This window comes from Arachis duranensis, chromosome 1 (genome assembly GCF_000817695.3).
Source record: "Arachis duranensis cultivar V14167 chromosome 1, aradu.V14167.gnm2.J7QH, whole genome shotgun sequence".
In the NCBI taxonomy this organism is placed as follows: Eukaryota; Viridiplantae; Streptophyta; class Magnoliopsida; order Fabales; family Fabaceae; genus Arachis; species Arachis duranensis.
The window spans coordinates 66,145,565-66,157,729 of NC_029772.3; the positions used below are offsets into that span (position 1 = coordinate 66,145,565).

The 12,165-nt window shown below is 35.9% G+C and overlaps 1 long non-coding RNA gene and 1 other non-coding gene across 2 annotated transcripts; one reads left to right on the forward strand and one right to left on the reverse strand.

Annotated features, from left to right (window-relative positions):
- The first annotated feature begins 243 nt into the window (after window positions 1-243).
- Window positions 244-2,485, forward strand: LOC107494638 (uncharacterized). Its single transcript, XR_001593329.3, has 3 exons — window positions 244-348; window positions 1,057-1,183; window positions 2,097-2,485. It is a non-coding gene; the product is annotated as an uncharacterized LOC107494638 (long non-coding RNA).
- An 8,579-nt stretch (window positions 2,486-11,064) lies between these two features.
- Window positions 11,065-11,170, reverse strand: LOC127742601 (small nucleolar RNA R71). The gene has a single exon (XR_008003943.1). It is a non-coding gene; the product is annotated as a small nucleolar RNA R71 (small nucleolar RNA).
- Between the last annotated feature and the right edge of the window lie 995 nt (window positions 11,171-12,165).

Below are 12,165 nucleotides of genomic sequence, written 5' to 3' on the forward strand. Positions count from 1 at the left end.
ATTGATTGTGCTAAGTAGTACTACTACCATTCTAAAGTTGAATCATTCTAAATTAAATTGAATTTAGTCTTGGAGACATGAACTACCAGATCATAACTTGAAAGTTTAGGTGTTTAGATATACTAATATATACATTGTGCTTATGGTTGTTCGATAATATGCATTTTCAGGTGGTCGCACCAAAGACAAAGGTTACTGCCAGGAATCATAAACCAAGAAGCATTCACTTTCTCTTTATTTAATAGCAAATCAGGTTCATTTTTTCCAGGGCAGAAATATTGGTAGCCATAATCCGTAAGGGAGCAATAAGGACTGCTAGATATCTAACGTCTTCAAGGGATATCAAAGGTTAGTACATTGAAATCTGCTCTTTTTCTGTGGTACTCTTAGCTATTTGTTACAGGCGTACAGCTTTGGGTCTGAGGATTTTTCCTCCAAATAACACTTTGATCTATTTGTAGATGCATTCAGGATATAATACATTGATAAAATCTATTAAAACCGAGTTTAAAGATTGTGGTTTTGCCTTTTTTGTGAGTAGTGCAGTGTATTCAAATGCATTGTTAATTGAGTAGGCCCTTTTTTTATAACTGGTATTTTGACCCGTTTCTCTACTACAGCCAGCATGAATGACTGTCTTTTATATACGTTGCAATGGAAACTATATTTTCCTTTAGGAAGTAATTGAAGCCCAATAATTCTGATCTGAAAACACTTGATTCATGTGATGCAATTTTCAGCAAAAATAGTTCTATTGACTTGAATATAATGTTATGATCCTTTCAGTTCCAACTTTATTTGTGGTGTAGAAGTATTTTATATATTTCTCTAACTAAGAAATAGTGAAATAGCAACCTTTAATGCCATCTTCAATTTCAAGTAACTCCCTACACTGTTCCCTTCTTTTCTTTGTTTCTCATATCACCATTGAAAGTTGTTTATTTTTTTAACATTGTTTTATTCCAGATTTGGAATATCTTAATAAGATTCCATATTTTTCATTATTGCATGTTTGATTGGTGAGAATTGAGAATTGAGGTAGGTCTTTTTGTGCAGTGGGACAAAATCTCAATTATCTTGGAGAGTATAAAAATCCTTCATCATTAGCTTTGTGTCCAGCAACTAAGAACTGCATATCAACATATAAGAATATCACTCATGCCATTCATTATGCTTCTCCTTGGTAAAGTTGCTTTCTTTTCGCTAATGTTAATTTAACTATTGGTTTTCAAGTGCTCTTTGGCATTCTCAGTTATCTTATTTTTTGTCCATGTATGTACCATCATATAGTATATATATCTAACAGTAATTTTTTATATAGGGTGTATAAATTTTCAAATTGAACCCACTAGAACTTAATTTCATAAAAACACTTCATATATATTCTCTAACTAATTGAAATGACACAAGGTAATAATAGTTTCTTTTATATAGTTTTTTTTTGTATTATTTGAAATTTCAGCACATTGCAAATCTTGCAACAAATTTTTGGTAAGATGTGTCAATAAGCATTTCAGTTAAGCTAAGTAAGGTAACACTTTCAAAAAACTTTTGCAGATATGAATTACATTGAACCTTAAGAATAACTTAATATAACGATATTCAATTTACATGCTACGTACTCTTCAAAAGTAATTCATGTGAACTAATGAGATCTACTTGGTTCCTCCCCCTCCCCCCCCTCCCCATTTTTTTTTTCATTTTTCAGTACTTTAGGGTAGAATTAGTATTTGGTTTCATTTTCTATCTTCCATTATTGATTTTATATTTTGTTCTTATTCAGTGATATTATTTGAAAAAAGAACAGTATATGAAAAAGTGAAAGCATGATATAACAATAGAAAATACCAAATCTATCATTGATTTTACCTTAAAAATAGAGAATTGGTTTATGTGAAAGGAAGATTGAAATATATTCTTATTTTTGTTTTTTATTTTCACTATTTATCTAACAAAATTGAGAACAAAATCAAACAAATGCTTGAATTTTTCAATTTTGAGTAATTAAGTTCATTTCAGTTTCTGCTAATAAATCATTTGGTTCAAATTAGTTTTCACATAACCTTCTGTGACTAATATTTGTGTTTTTCTTTCAGGCTCATCTTCATGAGTGGAAAGCTGTATGGAATGCAAAGATAATATCTTGATCCCATCGTTATTAGAAGTACCAAAATGAAATTGAGGACTAACAAGTAGATTATGGATTGTTACTATTCCGTAATGAAATTTTCTGCTAACAATTACGTCTTGGTGATTCTATTTTTTGAAAAGCTTTCAAGCTTAATGGGTCATCAAAATTTCTCTGTTTAGTGTTTGTACACTCTTCATTTTAAGAGTATTACTAAGTTACTTAAAGATCAGATTAGGAATTTGGTCCCTCAAAAATACACTTGACATGAGCTTTAAAAGATTTGTGGTATTTTCACTCTCAATTGACAATTTTAAAGTCTTCTTTAGATTAATATTTTGGATTTTCTTCTTCTTATATTGAGCATGAGACTTTACCTACGTTAATATTTTAGATTACTAAGTTTTATCGATTTATTTATTTGTTTAAATTTTATGATTTTAAATTATTTGATGTAACTAATATTGTATATGTTCTGCTTTTAAGTTTGATCTTCTTGACATTATAAATTCACGGTGACCCATAGACCTTCATTCCAAGTCTCAATGTATATTTTCATTATTGCTTGCTAATTCTTTAGCTCCAATAACATTGGTATTATTGTGAGTATATTAGAATTGGACATAAAAAATTAAGTCTTCCTATTATCCTTAACTTGGTGTTGGTGTGTGACTGTGTGATGGATTTGGTGGAGAGTTAAATTAAATTATAATACATTTCAAATTTTACTGTCTTTTGTGAGTTTATTATTTATAGTTAATATTTATTATATGTATAATTAGAATATAAACTACTTTTATGAAAGTTTTAATTTGTTTGGATTTATAACAGTAACAGAGTAATAATATTTATTTAAACACATATACAGAATAACTTTTATATTTAAGTGGAATTCATTAATATAAACTCAAAAAATAATAAGATTATTTTAGCCTTTATAAATAAATAATGCAATAATATTATATTTTATACAATAAATTTTTATTTTAAAAAATTTTTCAAATTAAAAATAATAATTATTAATATTAATAAATAAATAACAATAAATTTTTACATTGAAATAATATTTGGCCCGGGCGTAGTCCGGGTTTTACACTAGTGTATCTTAATTCATAAACACAAATCCTTTTCAAATCCTCTCCAACTTCTTTTCAAATCTTTTTCAAAACTCAATTATCTTTTCAAATTAATCCCAAATCTTTTTTCTAAAATTCAAATTTATCTTTTTCAAATATCTTCTATATCTTTTCAATTTTCAATTATATCTTTTTCCTATCATATTTATCTTTTACAAATCATATCTTCTATCTTATTTTTCTTCAAAATTTTCAAAAACCCACCCCTCCCTTTAAATCCATATTCGGCCTCTCTCCTCTCCTCCATAATTCGAAAACTAGCTCTCCTTCTATCCCTCTCCTTTCTTTTCTTTTGCTTGAGGACAACCAAACCTCTAAGTTTGGTGTGTTTATCCGTGATCACTAAACCATACCCACTAAGATCAAGGCTCCTAAAGGAAAACAACCCACTCCAAGAGGCAAGAAAAAGAATATTCCAAAACCAATTTGGAATCAAGGGAAGTTTTTAACCAAAGAACATTCAGACCATTACTACAAAATAATGGGTCTAAAGTCAGTGATCCCGGAAGTTAAATTTGATATGAAAGAAGATGAATATCTGGAGATCCAAGAGCAAATTCGAAACAGGAGCTGGGAAATCCTAGCTAATCCAGAAACAAAAGTGAGAAGAAACATGGTTTAGGAATTCTATGCTAATTTGTGGCAAACACACAGGCAGAGAATATCTTGAACTGCCCTCTATGACTATCGGACCTTGGTTAGAGGAAAGATTATTCACATCCACCCTGACAAAATCAGGGAGATCTTTAAGCTACCTCAGCTGAAAGATGACCCAGACTCCTTTAATAGGAGAATGATGAGAACCAATAAAGGCCTGGACAAGATTCTAGAGGACATATGCCTCCCTGGAACCAGGTAGACCACCAGCACCAAGGGCATCCCAAATCAACTCAAGAGAGAAGATCTCAAACCAGTCGCCAGATGTTGGCTGGACTTTATTGGGCGTTCTATACTGCCCACTAGCAACCGCTCTGAAGTAACCATTAAAAGAGCAGTGATGATCCACTGCATTATGTTGGGAAGAGAAGTGGAAGTTCATCAGCTGATTTCGTGTGAACTTTACATAATTGTAAACATGAACTCAAAAGATGCTAAATTGGCTTATCCAAGCTTAATATCTATGCTATTTTATTTCCAATTAAGTTATAATTTATTTTTCTCATCATCATCAAACATGAATAAAATAGTGAATTTTTTAGAATAAAGAGGCAATTTAAATTTTTTTTGAGTTCTTAATAAGGAAAGTTCTAATTATTTATATGTGGTGGCAATACTTTTTGTCTTCTGAATGAATGCTTGAACAGTGCATATTTTTGATACTGAATTTCATGAATGTTAAAATTATTGGCTCCTGAAAGAACGATGAACAAGAGAAATATTAATGCTGATCTGAAAAATCATGAATTTGATTCTTGAAGAAAGAAAAAGCAGTGAAAAAAAAAAGCAAAAGAGATAGAAAAAGATAGAAAACCCAATAGCCCTTTAAACCAAAAGGCAAGGGTGAAAACGATCCAAGTCTTTGAGCATCAATGGATAGGAGGGCCCAAGGAAATAAATCCAGGCCTAAGCGGCTAAATCAAGCTGTCTCTAACCATGTGCTTGTGGCATGCAAGTCCAAGAGAAAAGCTTGAGACTGAGTGGTTAAAGTCGTGATCCAAGGCAAAGGAGTGTGCTTAAGAACTCTGGACACCTCTAATTGGAGACTTTAGTAAAGCTAAGTCACAATATGAAAAGCTTCACCCGGTTATGTGTCTGTGGCATTTATGTATCCGGTGGTAATATTGGAAAACAAAGTGCTTAGGGCCACGGCCAAGACTCATAAAGTAACTGTGCTCAAGAATCAACATACTACACTAGGAGAATCAATAATACTATCTGAATTCTGAGTTCCTATGGATGCCAATCATTCTGAATTTCAAAGGATAAAGTGAGATGCCAAAACTGTTCAGAAGCAAAAAGATACTAGTCCCGCTCATCTAATTAGAATCTGAGCTTCACTTGAAACTCTGAGATATTGTTGCTTCTTAATTTCTTTTTATCCTATTTTATTTATCTAGTTGCTTGGGGACAAGCAACAGTTTAAGTTTGGTGTTGTGATGAGCGGATATTTTATACGCTTTTTTGGGGGTAATTTCATGTAGATTTTAGTATGTTTTAGTTAGTTTTTAGTATAATTTTATTAGTTTTTAGGCAAAATTCATATTTCTGGACTTTACTATGAGTTTGTGTTTTTCTGTAATTTCAGTTATTTTCTGGTTGAAATTGAGGGAGCTGAGCAAAAATCTGATTTAGGCTGAAAAAGGACTGCTGTTGGTGTTGGATTCTGACCGCCCTGCACTCGGAATGGAGTTTTTGGAGCTACAGGAGTCCAATTGGCATGCTCTCAATTGGGTTGGAAATTAAACATCCAGGGATTTCCAGCAATATATAATAGTTCATACTTTGCGCGAAAATAGATGACGTAAACTGGCGTTTAACGCTAGTTCCATGCTGCAGTCTGGCGTTCAGCGCCAGAAACAGGTTACAACCTGGCGTTCAACTCCAGAAACAGTCCAGGCACATGAGAAGCTTAAGTCTCAGCCCCAGCACAAACCAAGTAGGCCCCAGAAGTGGATTTCTGCACTATCCATCTTAGTTTACTCATCTTCTATAAATCTAGGTTACTAGTTTAGTATTTAAACGACTTCTAGAGACTTATTTTGTATCTTATGACATTTTTAGATCTGAACTTTGTACATTTTACCGGCATGAGTCTCTAAACTCCATTGTTGGGGGTGAGGAGCTCTGCAGCGTCTCGATGAATTAATCCAATAATTTCTGTTTTCCATTCAAACACGCTTGTTTCTATCTAAGATGCTGATTCGTACTTTACTGTGATGGATGTGATGATCCGTGACACTCATCATCATTCTCAACCTATGAACGTGTGCCTGACGAACACCTCCGTTCTACCTCAGATTGAATGAGTATCTCTTAGATTCCTTAATCAGAATCCTCGTGGTATAAGCTAGAATCCATTGGTAGCATCCTTGAGAATCCGGAAAGTTTAAACCTTGTCTGTGGTATTCCAAGTAGGATGCAGGGATTGGATGACTGTTACGAGCTCCAAACTCGCGAGTGTTGGGCATAGTGACAGACGCAAAAGGATCAATGGATCCTATTCCGACGTGATTGAGAACCGATAGATGATTAGCCGTGCTGTGACAGAGCATTTGGACCATTTTCACTGAGAGGATGGGAAGTAGCCATTGACAACGGTGACGCCCTACATACATCTTACCATGGAAGGAGCTTTGCATGATTGAAAGTGAGAAAGCATTATGTTACAAGGATTCAGAAGACAAAGCATCTCCAAAACTCCAATATAGTCTCCATTACTGCGTAACAATTACTTATTTTATGCACTTTCACTTTTTACACTAAAGAACCCTATTGGTATCCTGATTAAGATTAATAGATAACCATACCTTGCTTCAAGCCAACAATCTCCATGGGATTCGATCCTTACTCACGTAAGGTATTACTTGGACGACCCAGTGCACTTGCTGGTTAGTTGTGCGAATTACATATTGTGAAAGTAATTTTCGTGCACCAACTGTAAAAGTGCAGAATGTCAATTGGAATAGAATAATATTATCTTTTATATCTAATCCTAATCAATTTAAAATCTAATTTCTAAAATTAAAATCATATCTTTTCTATTTTAAAATTTGAATTTAAATCAGAATTAATTAAATAATTCACGCCTTGTAACGTGGGGACCACTTGGTTTTACTGGATCCGCGCCTAACTTGGCAGAGAGCTGCGCCTTACTTGAGTGCCAAAATGGGGCCCAGAAATCACCCCCAGTGTTTTTTACAATTTCTGCACGTGGCGCATGTCACGTGTACGTGTCAGTCACACGTACGCGTCGATGGTCTTCTTCGCGTGTCACGCGTACGCATCAGGTACGCACACGTGTCGCTGCACAAGTCTCCAAATTATGCTCACGCATCAGGTACGCGCACGCGTCCCTCCTCGCTGATCATCTTCTTTAATTCTTGTCCTCCTTCCATTTGTGCAAGCTTCTTCTCCATCAAATCCAGCCAAAATGCTACCTAAAATAAACAAAATTGCACGAGACTTAAAGTAGTATCTATAATGGCTAAAAGATAATTAATTCTTGGTTAAACTCAACAATTTAAATGCATATTTACTAGGAAAAGATAAGAAAGATGCTCATGCATCAGTAATACTAACTCTGATTCACAAGTCCTAATAACTTCCCAGGGAAGGATTAGAGTTAGTGAAAATGAGTTAGCCAGCAATTTCCAATTACAGGTTAATACTTGAGTATTCCAACTCAAGTGTTTCCAATTAATCAACTCCGAAATCAAGTTGGGAGCTCTAATCCATTAACATGAATGCCATTTTCATAAACATGTAAAGGGAGTAGATAGGAGATATGGTAATTAAAATAAATGAATAAAATTAAAATTGGTACTGATACTTAATTAAAAGAAATTCAACAAGTAATGAAATTGAATATAAAAATAGTTAATTGCATTAATAAATTCAAATTTGACAAAATACAAGCTTGAGTACCAATAACCAAATGGAAAATAAAAGAGTAGAGTGATAGAAAGGCAAACTATAACAATGAAAACTTCAATCGAAGGTAGTAGCAGCTCTCTCCAAATCCAATCTAAAAGTAAAACTAAGAAATACTAAGAACCCTTTGAGAAGTAGTGTTTTTTCTCTCTAGAATTCAAAAACTAAAACAAAACTAAAGTAAAGGTGAAAGTGAAAGTCTCAGCTACAGCCCTGCCTCCAGTCTGTATTTTTGGGCTTAAAAATGGGTCAAAATTAGCCCAGAATTCACCCCGAGCGAGTTCTGATATGTGCAGCACGTGACTGATGACTTGCATCTTTTACCCTTTTTACCCATCTAAAAGGACCATAAAAAGAACACACACTCATTGTATCAATGAAATTTCATGAATCAAATGATAGATATTATGGTACATTGCTTTGAAATGGGTTTGTGTTGAATTTCTGGAGAAAATAGCAACAAAAGGGGAGAAAACAACAAGATAAACCTGGGCGTGTGAAACTGGCGTGCTACTTTGAACAAACGCCACAAAAGTATGTGGACGTGGCATACCAGGAGCTGGGAGTGGCATGCCAGTTCATCAATACAGAAGGGACAACCACTTGGGTGTGCCACTTGGTATCGAAGGCGTGGCACGCCAGCTCCCATCCTCACTTGTGCGTACCACTTGAAGACCCAGGCATGGCACGCCAACACTAGAGAAGGCTAAACAAAGCTGGGCATGCCACTTGAGGTCGAAGGTGTGGCACGCCAACTCTCATTATTCACCTGGGCGTGCCACTTGAATGTTGGGCGTGGCACGTCAGCTACTGGTGCAAGGAAGAATGCTGGGCATGGCACGCCAGTTTTATTCTCCACAGAGGTGAAGAAGGTTCTCCATGGGCGTGGCACACCGGTAGTAAATTCCAGAGAAGAAAGTGAAGCAAGCACAATGGGCGTGCCACGCTAGACCCTGGGCGTGCCACGCTAGTTCAACTTTCCAGAGAGGGGAAGAAGAAAACAAAGGCCTGGGCGTGCCATTTGGGCTCGAAGGCATGGCATGCCAGGCTAACCAAGGCTTAACAAAGGCCTGGACGTGCCATTTGGGCTCGAAGGCATGGCACGCCAGGCTAACGAAGGCTTAACAAGGCCTGGGTATGCCACTTGGGCTCGAAGGCATGGCACGCCAGGGACACCAACACATGGAGCGTGCCACTTAAAGAGCTCGGCACTGTGCGCCAAGCCAAATTGGAGGCTGGGCGTGGCACACCACCTAAACGCCAGTCACACGCCAAGCTGAAAGGTCACGTTTATTAAGTTTTCTTTTCCCTCCAATTGTAACTTTCTGTTCTCTTTTGTAATTTTCTTAATTCTAGTGCTAGGAGTAGTATAAATAACCCCTGAAAGTATTGAGAAAGGAGGTTGAGTAGTAGTAGTTTTGTTGAAGCATAGTTATATTTACTTTTTACATCATCTCTTCCATCTCTTGTACCTTTCTCTTAAGCTATGAGTAGCTAAATTCCCTATCATTGAAAGAAGGAGCTCTATTGTACTTGATGGATTAATGATAGTGAATTTCTTATTCTCTTCATCTTCTCTTTGATTTGCTAGAAGGAATTTCGTTTTAATGTTAGTGTTCAATCATCTTGGGAAAGAGGTTGAATGCAAAATGGGTTTCATGGGAACCTTGGAAAAGGAAACATGAAACCATGCTTGAAATCCCTTCTCACACTTGAATAGAATCTGGGATTTGGTGATTGGATATGGTGACGTATAATCCACCCACTACTTGGACCTATGAGGATGTGTGGTATAATCAGGGACCAAGCATGTCTCTGTTCATGAGCAATTAGACCAAGGAATTAGCTGATTATCAAGATTTGAGAGATTGAGTCACGAAGGGATTGGGGCTCAACCAATCATGATTGCCAAGAGGTCAATGAGTTTCATGATTGAAGATGAGATGAGCTGGATTTAATCCAAAGAGAACAACATCTCCTGATCTCAATTAATTTTCCCTATTCTTATCTTCCACATTCTTTATAGCTTTCTTTACATTCTGTTAATCCCCATTCCCATTTATAATTAAGTCATTTATGTTTCTGCACTTTATATTCTTGCCATTTCCTGTTCTGCACTTTACTGCTTCTCTTTACTTTTGAGTCATTTACATTCCTACTTATTTACAATTCTGCAATCACACTCTATATTGCTCAGCTTGAGTAATTCACCCATTAATTAAAATTGCTCAAATCTACCAATCTCTGTGGATACGATCCCACTCCACTATGGGTTATTACTTCACGACAATTTTGGTGCGCTTGCCAAAAAGAACGGATTCATGATTTTTTTATGGGGAGTGAATTCCGGTTATTAAGTTTTATGGCGCCGTTGTCCGGGATTGGTTTGAATTTGACAATGACTAAATTGATGGGAAGCCAGATTAAGCACTTTCCTTACCTTGTTAATCCTTTTTCAGTTCTTTTATTTTTCTCTTTTAATTTTGTTTCATTTTACTTGGATCATTTTAGCTATTCATTGTTCATATTTTCATTTTTTTCTTACTCCTCCATTAACTGTTTGATTAATTGCATCAACCAAACTAACTACTAACCTCAACAAGAGTTCTTACTTTACTTTTCATCTGCTAGCTGTTGTTGAATGTATGACAGGTAGAAGAGGGAGAAACTTCATCCTCCTTCGATAGTGAACCTAAAAGGACCTTCCTTAGATTAAGGATGGAAGCAAGAGGTAAAGGCATAGTTGGAGAGGAAGTAGTGAAGGAAGATTTGAGAGCTACTATGGAGGAAGAGGTGCATAACCATGTTGGAGAATATGATGGCAATCATGTTGGGCAAGAGAGGAGAGTCTTAGGTTCTTACATCAACCCAAACCCATGAAACTGTGGCAGTAGCATCCTGAAGCCAACAATTCATGCTAACAACTTTGAGTTAAAACCTCAACTCATCACACTTGTCCAGAATAATTGTTCATATGGAGGGGGTGCCTAAGAGGACCCAAACCAACATCTCACTACATTCTTGAGGATTTGCAACACTATAAAGTTCAATGGCGGACACCCTGACACCTACAAACTACATTTGTTTCCTTTTCCTCTCAGAGATAAGGCAGCAAAGTGGTTAGAAGCATTTCCCAAGGAGAGCTTGACCACTTGGGATGAGGTTGTGAATAAGTTTCTAGCAAGATTCTATCCTTCACAGAGAGTCAATATATTGAGAACTGAGGTGTAAACCTTCAGACAGCAAGATAGTGAAACACTTTATGAGGCATGGGAGAGGTTCAAAGAATTGACGAGGAAGTGCCCTCCAGATATGTTCAATGAATGGGTTCAACTACACATCTTCTATGAAGGGCTATCGTATGAAGCAAAATAAGTGGGACAATAAAAAAAGAACATAATTCTGTCACGCGTACGCGTCGGCCATGCATACGCGTCGCTGGTCGTTTGCGCTTGTCACGCGTACACGTCGCTGTGAAATGGGCCAATGCGCGTGCACCCATCAGCCATGTGTGCGCGTTGCTCCTCGCTTTTAATCTCTTGAGTTTCTTGTGTTCCTTCCACTTTGGCATGCCTCCTCTTCATCCTTTAAGCCATTCATGCCCTGTAAACCTAAAAATACTTCACAAACATATCACGGTATCGAATGGTAATAAAGGAGAATTAAAAATTAACAATTTAAAGGTTTAGGAAGCAAGTTTTCAATCATGGAACAAAATTAGGAAGGATTTGTAAAACCATGCAGTTTACATGAATAAGTGTATTAAGGATTGATAAAATTCACTCAATTTAGCACAAGATAAACCATAAAATAGTGGTTTATCATGTACTTTCCCTCTCACTAAACCATAGAACATCTATTAACCTATTTTTCTTTGTAAAATCATCACACTTTTTATCACCCCTCTTTAACTGGTGCCATATTTGAGTAGCATAAATTTTCAATGATGCAAGAGTTGAACCAATAGCAACAAGATTTAAATCATTATATGCCAATTGGCAAACCCATCAAACATTGCTGAATAATGTGCATTCACAGCTTCACCACTTCCATTTCTAAAATAGTTTTAGAATACGAGTAGCAAGAACAAAAATTGAAATAAGAATAAAAATAAGTAATTAACTCAGAAGAACCCAACATGACAAAGTCGGCACAAAAGACAAAGAGTTATCAAGTAATCTCTGAAAAGATGATTGAACAAGGACCAGGTAGGAGAATTACAGAAAGGACTCATAAAAGCTCGACATGATGGCCACCCGAAAACCTCAAAAAGCAAATCCTAATAAGAGACCTCAGAAAAGGTCTGACAGA